At 39.3% G+C, this 15,614-nt stretch overlaps 1 protein-coding gene across 1 annotated transcript in view; it reads left to right on the top strand.

Annotated features, from left to right (window-relative positions):
- The window catches only part of LOC106505265 (uncharacterized), a 281,848-nt gene that overhangs the window by 252,071 nt on the left and 14,163 nt on the right, over positions 1-15,614 (top strand). The window lies entirely within an intron of this gene.

The following is a 15,614-nucleotide window of genomic DNA, read 5'->3' on the forward strand; positions in this document are numbered from 1 at the left end:
TGTAAAAACCTGCCATAGTCTGATTGAGATTGACCCACAGCCGTATCTTTTCCTCCTGTGGCTGAGGTTGTTTCCCAAGGGATACCTCGGCTTAGGCCGGAGTCTCTCCAGCCAGACTTTTTTCCTCCCTCGCTCTGAGAGGCTGCCATCCCTATTTGTCCCTAAAGGGGGATGCCATCCATTCCAGTCCAGAAAGTGAAACATTAATGACTCTTCATGTGAAAAGTTATAAAATTACTGGAAAGAGAAACTGGACAGATGCTCTGGTCATTTTCAAATATTTACAAAACTGAGGTTTAGCCAAGATTTCCTTCTCTAGCAATAGGCTCTATCAAATAGATCAGAAACTCCTTTCACCTGATTTTGGCTACAAGGCCTTGTATCCCTAATTATCTGTGATTTTAATTAGTTAAGACAGCTAACCAGTCATTTTAGGGAGGGGAGAGAAACACAGCCCCCCCCCCCCAAACACACAAATACACACACACACACACAAATACACAAAACAAACACAACTGGTTAAGACAGTTTTTGATTGATTTGCTTGGACATCTGTCTGAGTTTACCTGTCTGTCCCTGTGGGCTCTGTGGTGGGAAATAGGTTTCCAGCCTTCCTCCTCATCCAGATGATTCTGCACTATTCTGCCCGAATAATTATTCCAGTATATTGTCAAACCTAAGAGGCACAAGCTTAGTATCTCCCCATTGCTTATTCAATAAATTTATACTTTATAGCCTGGCATTCAAAACCTCCTTACAAGCTGGCCTCTAAGTACCTTTTATTTATTTATTTATTTTATTTTATTTTTTTTTGTCTTTTGTTTTTGCTATTTCTTGGGCCGCTCCCACGGCATATGGAGGTTCCCAGGCTAGAGGTTGAATCGGAGCTGTAGCCACTGGCCTACGCCAGAGCCACAGCAACGCGGGATCCGAGCCGCGTCTGCAACCTACACCACAGCTCACGGCAACGCCGGATCGTTAACCCACTGAGCAAGGGCAGGGACCGAACCCGCGACCTCATGGTTCCTAGTCGGATTCATTAACCACTGCGCCACGACGGGAACTCCAGTACCTTTTATTTATTTAACAATTTAGTTTTTTAAATCCTTGCTATATACTAGGCAGCCTGCTGAGAGCTGGGTATAGAGCAATGAACTTGAGTGACATGTCCTCATGGGACTTTGTTATCTACTGTAGCAAGACAGACTTTAAACAAAGTCATGCAAATGATTAATTGCAAAGTGAAAACAAGAACACACAGTGATAACATTGAGATCCCTTGGCTTTGGGAATTAAGTCATTGACACCAGTCTCTTAAGAGTGTGGCTTCAGGAGCAGAGCACCAGTTTTAGGAGTAGAAGGGGGCATCTAGAAACACATGGGCTTTGGAGGGGGAGGAGTATGACCTCTGGATGCACCAGCACTTCACTGATCTAAGGCCTAATTTTGGCTACCTTCCCTTACATTTGCTTTAATGTAGTGTATGACTTTCTTTCATTGTTTAGCAGTTACACTGAAAGTATCACTTTTCCAAAAACTGTCCACAACATGGGACCAAAATAAATTTAAAGTTCTGTTGTTCAAGCTGAAGTGGGTGCAACTGCCGTTCCTAGAATACTTGAGCCTCAGCATAGAATATGCTTTGTCATGCCTTTTGTCAGAACTCTGGTGTGAACTGCCTTAAGGCAAGACATCAAGTCCTTTTGCTCATAAGCAAAGGATCCTCTTGAATTACTCTGGTATAACTGACTAGCTGGCTGTAAGATGTATGCTTCCACTTGGTTTTGTAATACTTTTGAAGACAATTCTAGCTCCTTGACACAATATCAATATAATCGTCCCAGTTTGGCAATGGAGAATCTACATCTGCGGTGGAACCGTTGGACCTCATAATTCCTATTCTTACTCTGCTGTGAGGTGCCATCTTTGGAGATTTCATCCTAATTAATGCCATTATGACCTTAGGGGACATGAGTTTAGAGCTTTGGACTAACTAGATATTACCTAGGTGACAGTATGCTGGAAAGTTAAAATTAAGACATTATTAAATGTTTAGTGCAAACAAAAGGGAAATAACCAGAGAGCAGCATATACCTAGAGAAGATGCTTTCTCAGACAGATTCTGTTCATCCTCACTTGTAATTCCTACAGTGATGACCCTCTCTCAGCCAGTTGCCTGACTCTGCAGGATAGAGGGTGCCTGTGATCCTTAATGCTACCAGTTTATTGAGCAAGACAAATTCTAGGTGCAAAAGGATAGTAGCATTGTTCGTTCTCGCCACTCTCCACTAAACTGGCTTTGTCAAGTAGCTCTTTCACTGGGCCCTGGACTTTGCCAAGTGCTGTGATGTTTCTGGTTATTGTTAAGCAATTAAGGGCCCTTTTTGGTATAATCACATCATTCCATTCCTTAACACAGGTTCAAGGTTTTCTCTTCCCGAGCCCAGGCACGTTTCAGGCTTAGGAGACTGCAGTCGAAAGGGGTTTTTTTCATCTTCTGCTCTGCTTATTCTCCATCATTCCCTGAATGGCACGCAGCTCTTCTGGGTTCAGAGTAGGAGAGGGAAGAGGCATAAAAGAAGAAAGTCTTACTTGAAGTGAATCTGGTGTTGATGCCCTCTGGATGGCGCTAATTCAAAAAGATGATTTTTGTTGCTGTCATGGAGTGTCTTGTGATTCTTTGGAGGACTGCCTCTCAGTTCCTTTGACAGGGTGGATACTCTCTATTCTTAATCACTTGCAGTCTTCCTCAAGGCCTCTGGATGCTGGTGGGCAGATCTGAGCATTCCTGCTGGATCCGCCCATGCCTCCAGGCCTTCCTCTTCAGCAGTCCCACTCAGGCTGAGTCAGCCCAACTTGTTCCTGTGGAGCCCACATCCTCCCCTCTGATAGCTCACACAGCCTTGAGTACAGGTCATTCCCATCTCACCCACCGCTCCTTGCTCTGTTGTCCCAGGACAATGGGTTAGCCTAATGCCTTTCTTTTCAGGAACAAGACTGCTTTTATTCTCCTTATCTGTCAAATTTCAGGGACCACAGAACAAGTTATTCAAAGTTGTCCTATTCCACGGCCTGAGAGGGGAGGGAGGTATTCCATATTCTCTCCCTTGGGAGAGGGAAAATAATGCACCGCACCCTGACAGTCTCTGCAAAGGAATCCTCAACCTGCCTCAGTCAAACTCTCTAAAACTTGTGTATTACCTCATCTTCTTCATTCATTTAGCCTGGGGGGGTGGTGATGGCTGAGGCCAGCGAAATCTGCTTTAAAATTACCAAGGCCTCCCTGCAGATGTGGCCCAACTCTTTGCTTTAATACATGAAAGTATTTATATTTTCTCTATTTTTTCCCTTTCTTTCTTCTTCCTTTCTTCCTTTCTTCCTTTCTCTTTCTTTCTTTCTCCCTCTCTTCCCTCCTTCCTTTCTTCCCTCTCTCCTTCCTTCCTTCCTTCCTTCCTTTCTTTCTTTCTTTCTTTCTTTCTTTCTTTCTTTCTTTCTTTCTTTTTCTTTCTTTCTTATTGAATCCTCATCTGAAGCTCCGAGCAAACAGAAAATGTTATGTTTAACATTCTGTTCCATTGTCCAGAGGTATTTCAACATGGGTCTACATTTCATAAAGTCCAAAGTCAAGCCTCCTTTCTGGGGAGGCCCTAGAAGAGATGGGATGCTCCTTTCCTACAAAATTAAAATTTACCTCCTAAGTTCTGATGGTGTGTCTGTGGATCTGCTTCTTCCTCAGTGATTCACATGAGGAGAACCTTCTGTCCTGGGAGACTTTAGTGCCTTTCTTTCTGCATCAGTCTTTCCTTTAAAGTCTCAGAGGACAATGGTATCAGAGTACATTGTGACAAAGCTCACAGGCATGCAAAAGCGTAATAACAACTGGTTCCCTTTTTAGAATTCTTTCTTTCTTGCCTGGCTTGTTCATCTTCATGATGTTTGGCTATGGTGAAGGCTATATAGTATGTTGTCTCAGAATAACATGAACAAAGCTAACTGGTTCACAGGAGGATTACAGCTGGCCTCATAATTCTCTAGCAATGGAGCCAGCCAGAGACAGCCTCCTCATAAGGGAATACATTATCCTTACTTCATAGTTGGATTTAAGACAAAACAAATATTTAAAAAATCTAATTAGTTTCTAACAAATTGCCAACATTTTAAAATAACAATCTCTCTTAAAAGATGAATGTTTTTGGAGATGCTTTTCAAGAAAATGGACATGGAAAGTACTTTCGTGGAGCAAACTGTTTCATATTCTGTAGTATTTAATCAATATCCTAACATTCTAGATAAATGATGGAATCTTTCTACCTGTATGTATGCACACTTCCCAGGATGTGATTTTTCCATTGGCACTCCCAAACATTGACATTGAATAACTGCTATGCTGCGACAATATGTTGGGATATTTTGTCCCTAAGCCTTGAACTTCTGAAATCAGTTGTATTCTTTCTATTAGTCAGAATATTTGTCTTTACATTCTTGGGAGAGGAAATTATATATCTTCCTAATGCTCACAAGGATAGATTTAACTGGTAGATTTTATGTTGTAGCACTTTAAGAATTACTTGTTTCTGTGTTAATGCTAAAAATAAATTCTCATTTGTCTTATTTGGAGAAAAAAAAATCAGTCCAGGTTCCAGTTCCTGTAGTTTAGCCTTATACTTCCTCCCTATTTTTCACTTCAGTTTTTCCCACAGTGGAGTCACAGTGCCCTTCAAGCTCAGTCTCATCTGAGTTCCCAAGTCAGTCAAGCCATGTCATGGAGCCTGGATCCATAATTCAGAGTCAGAAATATGGAGGTTCCCAGGCTAGGGGTCTAATGGAAGCTGTTGATGCCAGCCTATGCCACAGCCACAGCAACGCCAGATCCGAGCCTTATCTGTGACCTGCACCACAGCTCATGGCAACACCGGATCCTCAACCCAGTGAGCAAGGCCAGGGATCGAACCCGCACCTCATGGTTCCTAGTACGATTGGTTTCCGCTGTGCCAAGATGGGAACTCCAGAAGTGCTAGGATTTAAGAAAGCTGCAGAAGAAGATCAAGAGTCCACAAATGAGGCTGGGGAGGCAGGGTAGGAGAGGTAGGGGAAACACAGAATAGAGCGCTGTTGCTGAAGCCAATGGCGGAATATTTTAAAAAGGAGCAGTGACCAGTAATAGGTCAAATGCCGCAGAGTTCAAATCACAGATGGACTGGAAATTGTCCATGGAATTTTGGCAACCTTGAGGATATCTAGACTTGTTTGAAAGAGATAGAATTTGTATATATGATTACTTCACCAATGAGTAGACATTACACAATTAATATTCATGAATAATGATGAGAAACGTGAATAATTGTTAATATGTTATTGAAATGGTTGCATCAGCTATGTGAAATAAATATCACTTGGTGATAAGTTAATGGCAATGTATAATTTACTGCATCTGAGAAAATAGCAGTCATATATTGATTCATCTGAACTTTGCATTTGACCCAGTAAGTTCTGAACCCCCTAGTGATATGAGACAATTTGGAAGACAGGTGCTACTTTATTAACATATGTGCCTAATTATGATTATTGCCATAAAATATGTTTGAAAGAAGAAAGAATTTTCCACAAGAGTTTGTAATTTTTTTATCAGAACACATGCAACGGTTATAGATATTTTGTTTGTTTTACTAAGGTGATTTTTAAATTTCGTTTAAGCAATAAAAATTGCAATAATGACTGTTCTTAATGCTCTTACTGTGTAGAAATATTTACGTAGTCATATTATGTCAAATGAACTATAGTATGTATTTTCCTCCCAAAGAACAATATGTAGATATCCTTCCCAAATAATGCCTTATCATTAAGTTTCCAACTGTTTTCCTTCACTCAGAGTTTTGGTTCTGATAAATATTTCCCTTGCACTTGAAAAAGTGCTCTGGATTGTATCAACATGTCAGTTACAAACCACTTCTTATTTCTGATTTTTCTTGGGGGAGGATAGTGGAATCATATAAACCCCAAAAAATCAGATCACCCAAGTCAACAAGAGGGGATTATTAGGGATTCAATGTTATTGTGGCAAATATTTCCAGAGTCTGTCCGGAATATTCTTCCTCTCTACTTTCCAGCCCCATTCTTCATTCTTGAACTTGCAAATCTTTATTTATATTTTAAAACAATACAACCATTCTGTTTCTCTGTAGTGTCTGCCCTGTGTCACTGAGGTGGAGGTGTATTGGTCGCCTCTTCACTAGTACATTCAACACATTGTTTTGTTGACATCTATTTGCATATTTGTCTGTTTCTCTAAACTGTGAGCACTTTGAGTGTCTTTTCAAAATATATGGCACATCTGCTAAAAGTAAAACAAAAATCCAGCTTAATTAAATCTTTTGATCTTAATTGCTTTTGTTAGCCTGTGCAATAATACTTGTAAATAGCAAGGAATAAAACTGAAGTTAAATCCGTGTAACAGATGGACTGAGCTGTGTACAAGTTAAGGATGCCATTTATGACCTTCATGCTAAATTTGAAGAACAATCAACACTTAATATTTCTTTTCGTTATTTCTTGGTAATATTTCTAGAAGTAGTTTTTAATGCGTTTCTGTATATGACTTAGCATGTGGAAATGAAAAGGAGTTGAACTCATTATTAGCATTTTTAAATTTTGATAGGTATTTTTTGGAATGAAATGAGGCAAGATATTAGAATCCCATTTAAAACTCCTCTAATACTCTTTAGCCTATGACAGTTTATCTGTCATATCACATGTAGTTTTATTTACATAACAGTGTTTACTTGGTCCAGAAATAACCTCAGGTATTACTTCTAACCTGATAGGTGTCAGGACTGACTGCAGAGAATTCTTCCACTTGGAACCTTCAGGGATAGTGCAGTCTGTCATTGATAAGGCAGGGTGTTTATACCATATTGTTATTGTCGTTGTTAAAGATAAACAAAAAGTCATTTGTAAATGTGCTCAAGTTTCTAGATGTGAGAGGGTTCTACAGGAATTATCTTTTATCAGTATTCAATAAGCTTGAACTACACAGAATTGCTAAGTGTTTGTTCCTCAGACTCCATTTTCAGAGCGGGTAGTAGTAATCTTAGCTGATATGCTGTATGTTTTACAAACGAATACTTACAGCAAACCAAGCCAATGATAGCTTTCTGTTAAGTCAATCAGTGCTGTCTGTCTTCAAAATAAAGCTTGATGGGTCTGTTCTCAACATCTGTGGTGATTCATAGCACACATTCTGTTCCTTTAAGCCCTATGATTAGTAACAAGAGACTTTTCTATTGTCATGTAACAATATAGGAGTTTATGTAAATTCTGAAGCATGAAAAAGAACAAACTTACAATTTGTGTTTTTAAAGGCACCCTGGACACACTCACCATTCAGCATGGATGAGGTTCATGGAAAAGATTGGAGAAAAACTGAATCTGTTAATCTTCTTAAGTCAATGCCTAAGATATGTTTAGCATAAGTACGCTAAACAGATACTTTCTTTGGTGCTTTCCAGTAAGATAGATGATAAGATATTTGATTTTGATTGAAAAACAGAAATTTAAACTTGACACAGAGTATGCTACTGAAGGTTGAATTGAACTTAAAAAAAAGCTATGAGGGTGTTGCCGACACTTTGTCCACCAGTGCTGAATAGAAACGTGAGACAGAATTTTAGGTGAAGAAGAAAAAGATAGCTTTTATTGCTTTGCCAGGCAAAGGAGGCCACAGCAGGCTAATGCCTTAAAGACTGTACCCTCCACTGGGAAGAACTGCAGAGAGTTTGTTATAGTAAAAAGGAGAAGAAAGGTTTTCAGGTAGGAATCAGGATTGGGACAGACATGCATTCTTCTTTCTTTGGGGAAATCTTGGTCATCAAAGCTGAACTCAGGAGATCTTGGCATGATCATGACAGTGGTCTTCTGGGTTATTGCCCAGAATAACAGTACTTGTGGAAAGGGCATATTGATCGGAGATGAGAGCAAACGAGGAATGTTTCTACAAAACGCCATGTCCTCGTAATCTTTCACCCACAGGCGGTTGCGCTCAGGGTGCCTAGTCTCTAGTTTACAGGTGATTGTGTTTAGGGTGCAGTTACGCGGGGGAGAAGGACAAGGAAGGACTCTAAACTGTTCAGTTTTAAAGTATTTATTTCGAAAAGAAGCATAAGGAACATAGCTTTTCTCTTAGGTGTATAAGATCATTATTTTGTGCATCATTTTGTGCATCCCTTGCGAGGGAACCAGTGTCCTGCCCCAAGGCTATGCTATTGTTTTTTGACTCTTCCTCCCTTGTCTTTGCATTCCCCTCCTTCCCTGATCAGCAACTGTCTGAACCTGTCCCTTGGAACTCAGGGAAGGCTGCAGTGGCTGAATGTGGCACATTTCCCAAGAACAAGAAGTGGAGGACACAGAAAGCCTTTTGTGCCCAGGAGCTCCACAGAGCCCTGCTAGGTTACAAGAGGATATAGTAAATGATTCCTACATTAGCAAGGAGGAGGAACCTCTGTGTCAGACCTGGTGAGATGCTTCCTTCTTAGGTGCCAGTGATGCGGAGACCTGGCTTCCAAATAAACTCCTTGTTTGGGGTGAAGGATGTAAATTAGAGTCAGGGATTCAGGGCACCTCCTGAATTTGGTGCCCAAAGCAGTTCCTCAAAAGCTTTTAAAGTCCTAGATGAAAAAACCATGTATCTTATGTGGAGAAATTAATGTTAAGAACCATTCTTTATACTGTGAATATGATCTTTTTAGTACTTTGCAATATCTATGGTTTCTTTTATGCAATCAGAGTCATAGCAGATGCTAGGGTGCTTTGTGTCTAGTTTCTTTCTCCTCCTCCTTCTCCAATTTTTTTTCTTTCCTCTTTCTCCTTGTTTTAATTTGTCTGCTTTCTATGTCCTAACCTGGCAAAATAAAAAAAATTTACACTCATATCAGGACATAACCTTGAATGAATTATTTACCTTCTCAGAGCTTGAGTGAGATCACTGGCAAATTGGGACCATAGTGGCACTCATTTATAGCAGAGACACATATTGAGTTTATTCATATCAGAACTGACTCTGTCTTCTTCCCAACCCACACCGTTAACTTAATCATGTCTTCAAACCTATGTTCTCTTGTAAGGTAACAAACTCACAGGTTCCAGGGATTAGGGCATGGACGTCTTTGGGGAGCTGTTATTCAGCTTACTACACTCAGGATTATCTTGCACTCAGATGTCTCAAAAATAAAATTGAGACATATTTAGGATAGAAAAACACATTTAGGGTAACAATAAAGACTAAACATGAACATTCTCTGAAATATATGTAATGTCACACAGATGAGTCAAAGAACATACCCCCTTGTGTCCCCTCTTACATGTTGGATGTATGCAAGGCAAATATCTAGGGCTTGCCCCAAAATAACATGTGATGCAGTTTTTTTTAATATAAGATGTTTACTAACTTGATACTTCTGTTGAACAAATTGGTTAGTCTTTACACACTGTTAAAGTAATACTTCTTATGTCTCTGTACTTAATGTACTTTAGGGTAAAATCATTATACTGAAAAGCAAGAAGTACATCAAAAAGTAGTATCCCTTTCCAAGTACTGTTTTGGCAAAATATGTAAACTGAACAGTTGTTAAGGTATAGTCTCTATTAATTGGGACGTTTATGTTAACTATCCCAAAATGTTATATTTAGTGCAGGAGCAATCCAAATACTCTTGGGAGAAACCATACTGATACTCACATCGAGCATTTTAAAGTACTTAAATATATTTTCAAATCACTGTTGCATCTGTGATCTCCATTTACGCCTACATCATCTTGAAGAGTTTTAGAGACGAATCCTAGAGATGAAAGCCTTTTTCTCCACAAATCAGTTCCTTTCCAACCCATATGACTTTCTTAGCAAAAACTAATCTCAGAGGCCCTTCTCACCAGTCCTGGCTGACTATGCTCTATTTTTCATGACTCCATCCCTTCCTGTTCTTTACTTATAACTGGTGAGACCAAAGGGAGAAACATGACCTAAGTTGGACAATTAATTCTATTTTCTCTCTCGGGAACTTGAAGTTTGGAAGGACTTGTTCATTTAGCTGTGGATATGAGATTTGTAAAGATAGATGAATGAGAATGGTCATATCTGTGCCATGTGCTTGTAAATAAACTTGTGGAACCGAGAAGGAGGGAGAAAGAAAAAAAATCAGACCGAAAAGAAGCCAAAATGAGACATTTGTCTATAGAGAGAAAAGCGGAAAGTAAATGCCTTGGTTCCTAAGGGTTTTACTTCCTGGTTCTAGTTTCTCAGTTCTTGCTGCATTTCACTCCATTGGGTTCTGTGAGGTACCGTGTAGTCTTCCAATAAATTTATTTATTTTGTATGAAGATTCAAGTTATTTGCATTCTGCCAGCTCCGGACTGCTATACAAGGGAAATCTAAAGCATGGACAGGTCAAGGATTTGGAATGTACAAAAGCAAGTTATCAGAAGAGCTAGGAGTGGACCGGGCTCGAGGGTTCTGTCTTTGAATTCCATGCCAAGGAATCAGTGGGCAAAACCAGGGCCAGGGAAAACTAATCACTCTGAGCAGCCATCAGAACACTTACCTAAGGGCTCTAGGTTTCCTTGAGAATTCTGTGAGTGGTCTTTAGTTTTCTATAAACATTTTCTCATGTTAGTATTTGGTACTTGAGGTTTTCATGTTTTTGCTTCCCGAGCCAAAGTCTCTTGTGGAAGTTAAATTTGTAATCAGACGTGGAGATGGCTTCCCTACCTTAAGTGTTTAAAGTGCATACATTCCTAGAATTAGCAAATTGGGCAAATGAATGTCATAAATTTTAACATCACCACCATAACATAAAAGTTCTACTGGTATAAATGCCATATAAATCTGTTGATGTACCATAAATTCTGGAGGTTTAAGTATACTAAAAGTAATTTATTTTAATTTATGAATCAGTTGTCTTTTCTTTAATATGCATCCCTGAGGTTTTTTCATATTAAAATGAATATTAAAGCAAAGCAAAGTTCAATTCTATTTTCCTGCCAATTATCTATGAAAATAAACTCTACTGGATCTAATTAAAAAAATATGATTACCATTTGAACTACTATTTTGAAAATTTAAAAGTGGTTTTGAAAATAAAACTGTAATTAAAATCTGACAAATAGTTACCCAGAACAATAATTTATTCAAAAGTAATTTTTAGGATTAACTTGAAACTTTTTTTTTTTTTTAATGGCCACGCCCAAACACATGGAATTTTCCATGCTAGGGACTGAATCTGAGCTGCAACTATAACCTACCCCAAAGCTGTGGCAGTGCCCAAGCCACTGTGCTGGGCCAGGGATCAAACCTGCACCTCTGCAGGAATGAGCCCCAGCAGCTGGATTCTTAATCCACCCACTGTCCACAGCAGGAACTCTGAAACTTGTTTTTAAAAGCGAAAATTATGGTCATTCATTAAGCGAAGTTTGGTCATTTTTTTTCTGGAATTAGAAGTTTAAAAAATTATTTTCACTTTTTTGCAATTGTCAGTTGAGTTAGGCTGGCTCCTCATTCAGAATAATACTCTTTTTCAATTGCATAACAGATCTGTCTTATTCATTCATGGAACTAAAGATACGCATGTGCCCACTCCCACTCGCCTCCCACATACATGTATAGATCAATGTAAAGGTATATATAACTATATTTTTAATGAAATTCGAACATAATATGATTTGACATTAGAATGTTTTTAAGTATTGAGAGAATTTTTGTTTATGTCTTCTGTCTTGCTTTCAAATCATTTTACAAAATAACATCTAATGAGGTTTTTTTCTTTTACTGTAATATAGTGAAGTTTTATGAGGAAAAATATTTCACATAATTTTATTTCTTAGGTAAGCCTATGACATGGAAAAGAAAAGCAATTTAAATGTATGGCCCAAACCTTTGTACACAGTTCAGAAAGCATTGATTTATTTAAAACACAAAAGAAGATTTGGACCTAGCCATGGTTTGCCAAAGTATAACTAACAGCGATAAAAACAAAACCTACATGTGAGTGTAAAAGAAGATGAAAAAAAAAAAAAAAAATCCTGGCTGAAGTCGTTTTTGAAAAAGAATTGAGGGGATACTTATATTTATTAGATTTTAAATAGTCTCTCTTGGATCATTTCCATCATCACACTAATATACTTAAAAAAAGAATGTACTTTTTTAAAACTTTTAGGGCTGCACCTTCAAGTTCCCAGGTTAGGGGTCAAATGGGAGCTGCAGCTGCCGGCCTTTGCCACAGCCACAGCAACGCCAGATTTGAGCTGCATCTGTGACCTATTATGAAGCTTGCAGCAATGCAGGATTTTTAACCCACCGAGCGAGGCCAGGGATGGACCCCACGTCCTCATGGATACTAGTCAATTTCTTAACCTGCTGAGCCACCATGGGAAATCCTGAATGTACTTTTATTTCCCATTAAAACTACAAAAAGAGCCACAATAACCTCTTTTCTTTCATCACAGACTCCTCTAGGAACTTGCCCTCTCTCTGCTCCCTTACTTTTCATCATTCCTATTGTCTCTACTTCCTTCCTAGTCATCCATTCCCTCTTCACCCATTCCAGTCTGACCCCTTGCCCGTTACTCCATCAAAAATGCTCTTGTCAAGGTTAGCAGTGACTTGCCCAGTGAACACTCTTCGGCCTTATCATACTTCACTTCTCAACATCATTCAACACAGTTGATTATGCCCTTCTTTACACAAATCTCTTTTACCTTCAGGGACACTAAATCTTCTGGTATTTGTTTTCTAATCACCAGTTTCTCCATAATCTCCCTTGCCAACATCTCCTTTTCTACTAGATGCTGAATACTGGCATTCCTAGAGACTTGGCTCTGTCTGGATGTCTTCCTAACCTCTTTCTGGGCTACCTCATTCACCCCCATAGCTTTGACTATCACGTATATTCAGGCATCTCCAAAATTTTGTAAATACCATTGCCCCTTCAGCTTTTAGATCTGAAATCACATATTCACCTGTTTATCTGATAGCCCACATAGAAGTTTTTCGAACTTAACTTGTCCAAAGCACAACTCTTGACTCTCTTTCTCTGTCCTTCCAGCCTAATCTCTAGCCACTCCTGCTTCCCTCATGGTGCTGTCATCACACTGAATTTGTGGCCAATCTTTCCCTCTTAGGACGTGCAGAACAGGCTGTCCTCTGCCTGACTCCTGCATCTTGGTGCTTTCTCATCTTCAGCTCTCAGCTTAAATGCCCTATTCACAGAGAGTCGCTCCTGAACTTGCTATTACAAGAGTGTCTTTGTATTAACATTTTTTAGATCCCCGCATCCCATTTCTTTCTTCTGACACACTGTTCTACCTTCTGAAATTACAAAAATCAAAACCTGTAACACTATGATATTAGCCCAGTGGATATAGTACAAGTGTTGGCCTATAAATAGAATACAGACAGTTAGAGCATGACCATATCCCAAAATGTATCCCAGATGGATTAAAATATTTTAAAGTGATATCATTAAAAAGTACATTAATAAAAGATACTGGATGTAAAGATGTATAAAATAATGTGTAAAAGATGTATGAAAGGAACCAAAAAGGGGCTATCACATATGATCACATAAATAATTTAAATCTTAGACGTAGAAAGTCAAAAGAAGATGAAGAACAAACTGAAAACAAGTATACAGCCAGTACGATAAAGAGCTGACTATTATACATACATTTGAATTTTATGAAATATCTTTCTATTGCTGCCCAGGGACGAAGGCATCATGGAGAGGTAATAGAGGAAAGAAGTTATAAATCATATGGCTTTGTATCGAAGATTAGGTATTTTTTTCCTTACTAGTCTGTCACATATATAGTTATACACATAAAAATATTCCCTCCTTTCATCATTTTTCGATGGTGCTTCACATAAGTGAGTGGTGGTAGTGATCTTACTAATTACTGGAGTTTTCGTTACAGGATAGTGCTAGAGGAATATGACTGAATTGGAGGAGAGCTGATCATCCAGAAGTGGTTGTGGTGTTTGATGACACTGTGGATCTCCGCCTTTGAGGAGATGGTCTGTGCCTTTTCATTTATGTGAGGGAAGTTGCATCATGGTTGGGAAAAATACTGCTGTTGTTATTTGGAAGTCAAAGTGTCGAAGTTAGTGACTCTCTTGATGTAGGGTAGCCACACACGTAGGTTTTGATTCTTAATGCAATTGGCTCACCACACACCCACTCACTCTCCCTTGGAGCACGTTTTCCTGAAGAGACCAAAAACAAGAGACGGGAAAGAGAAAAAACTACATTTATCAGCTACGATTATATTTATGATCTGGGTTTAAGCCAACTGGGCATCACTATAGTGGCAGGCATGAGTGAAGTGTTGGGATATTCTGGAAATAATGGTGATAAAAGGATTTGGTTCCTCTTGGGTTCAAATTGTGGCAATGGTTTCCTTATTTTGCTGCTTTCTAATTTTAAGTCAAGGTAATGGCAATGGCAAGCCTTTATCTAGAAAATGTTACCATGTGATCCTGAGAATTATCAAAAAGTCATTCTCGGAGTTCCCATCGTGGCACAGTGGTTAACGAATCCGACTAGGAACCAAGAGGTTGTGGGTTCGATCCCTGCCCTTGCTCAGTGGGTTAATGATCCAGCATTGCCGTGAGCTGTGGTGTAGGTCGCAGATGCGGCTCGGATCCCACGTTGCTGTGGCTCTGGTGTAGACTGGTGGCTACAGCTCCGATTTGACCCCTAGCCTGGGAACTTCCATATGCCGTGGGAGCGGCCCAAGAAATGGCAAAAAACAAACAAACAAACAAAAAAGTCATTCTCTATACTTTTACTTCAGTTGTACCAAATATAAAGGGGAGTATCTAATAGTCTTCCTCAAATTAGCTAGAGTGGATTCTCTTGTTTCTAAAAATGCTGATTAATATAGGTATTCTTGCCATGTTGGTTGAATAGATTTTGTGTGTGTGCGTGTGTGTGTTTTTAGGGCTGCATCACAGCATATGGGGGTTCCCAGGCTAGGGAATTGGAGCTGTGGCTCCCGGCCTACACCACAGCCATAGCAACATGGGATCGAAGCCACATCTGTGACGTACACCACAGCTCATGGCAATGCAGGATCCTTAACCCACTGATTGAGGCCAGGGATTGAACCTGCATCCTCATGGATGCTAATTAGATTCGTTTCTGGTGAGCCACGATGGGAACTGTGAACAAATATTTATTGAGTCCCTGGTATGTGCCAGGTAAGAGAGCAATAGGCAATAAATGTAGTAAGTAAATTAGGTAAATGTTAGAAAATGTTAAGTTATATGGAAGAAATTTAAAAAGTAAGGCAGAGAAAGGTAAATATAGAGGAGGAAAAGTATGGAGAGCAGATTATAATCTTAAGTTAGATCATGAGAGCAACATTCATTGCAAAGGAGGGATTGGGCAAACACATGAAAGAAATTGGATTAAATGATTCCAAGCAAAGGAAAGAGCAAGTGCCAAGATCCAAAGGTGGGCATGTGCCTAGTGTCTCGGAGAAATTGCAAAGAGGCCAATGTAAAATGAGCAAGGCCGTGAGATCAGAGGTAACAGTGCAGCACTGGAAGAATTTTGGCTATTTCTCTGGTGA

This window comes from Sus scrofa, chromosome 11, assembly GCF_054392235.1.
Source record: "Sus scrofa isolate SSC_HxYL_T2T_F1_AM1 chromosome 11, Sscrofa_HxYL_maternal_Yorkshire_Landrace_v2.0, whole genome shotgun sequence".
NCBI classification, from domain to species: domain Eukaryota; kingdom Metazoa; phylum Chordata; class Mammalia; order Artiodactyla; family Suidae; genus Sus; species Sus scrofa.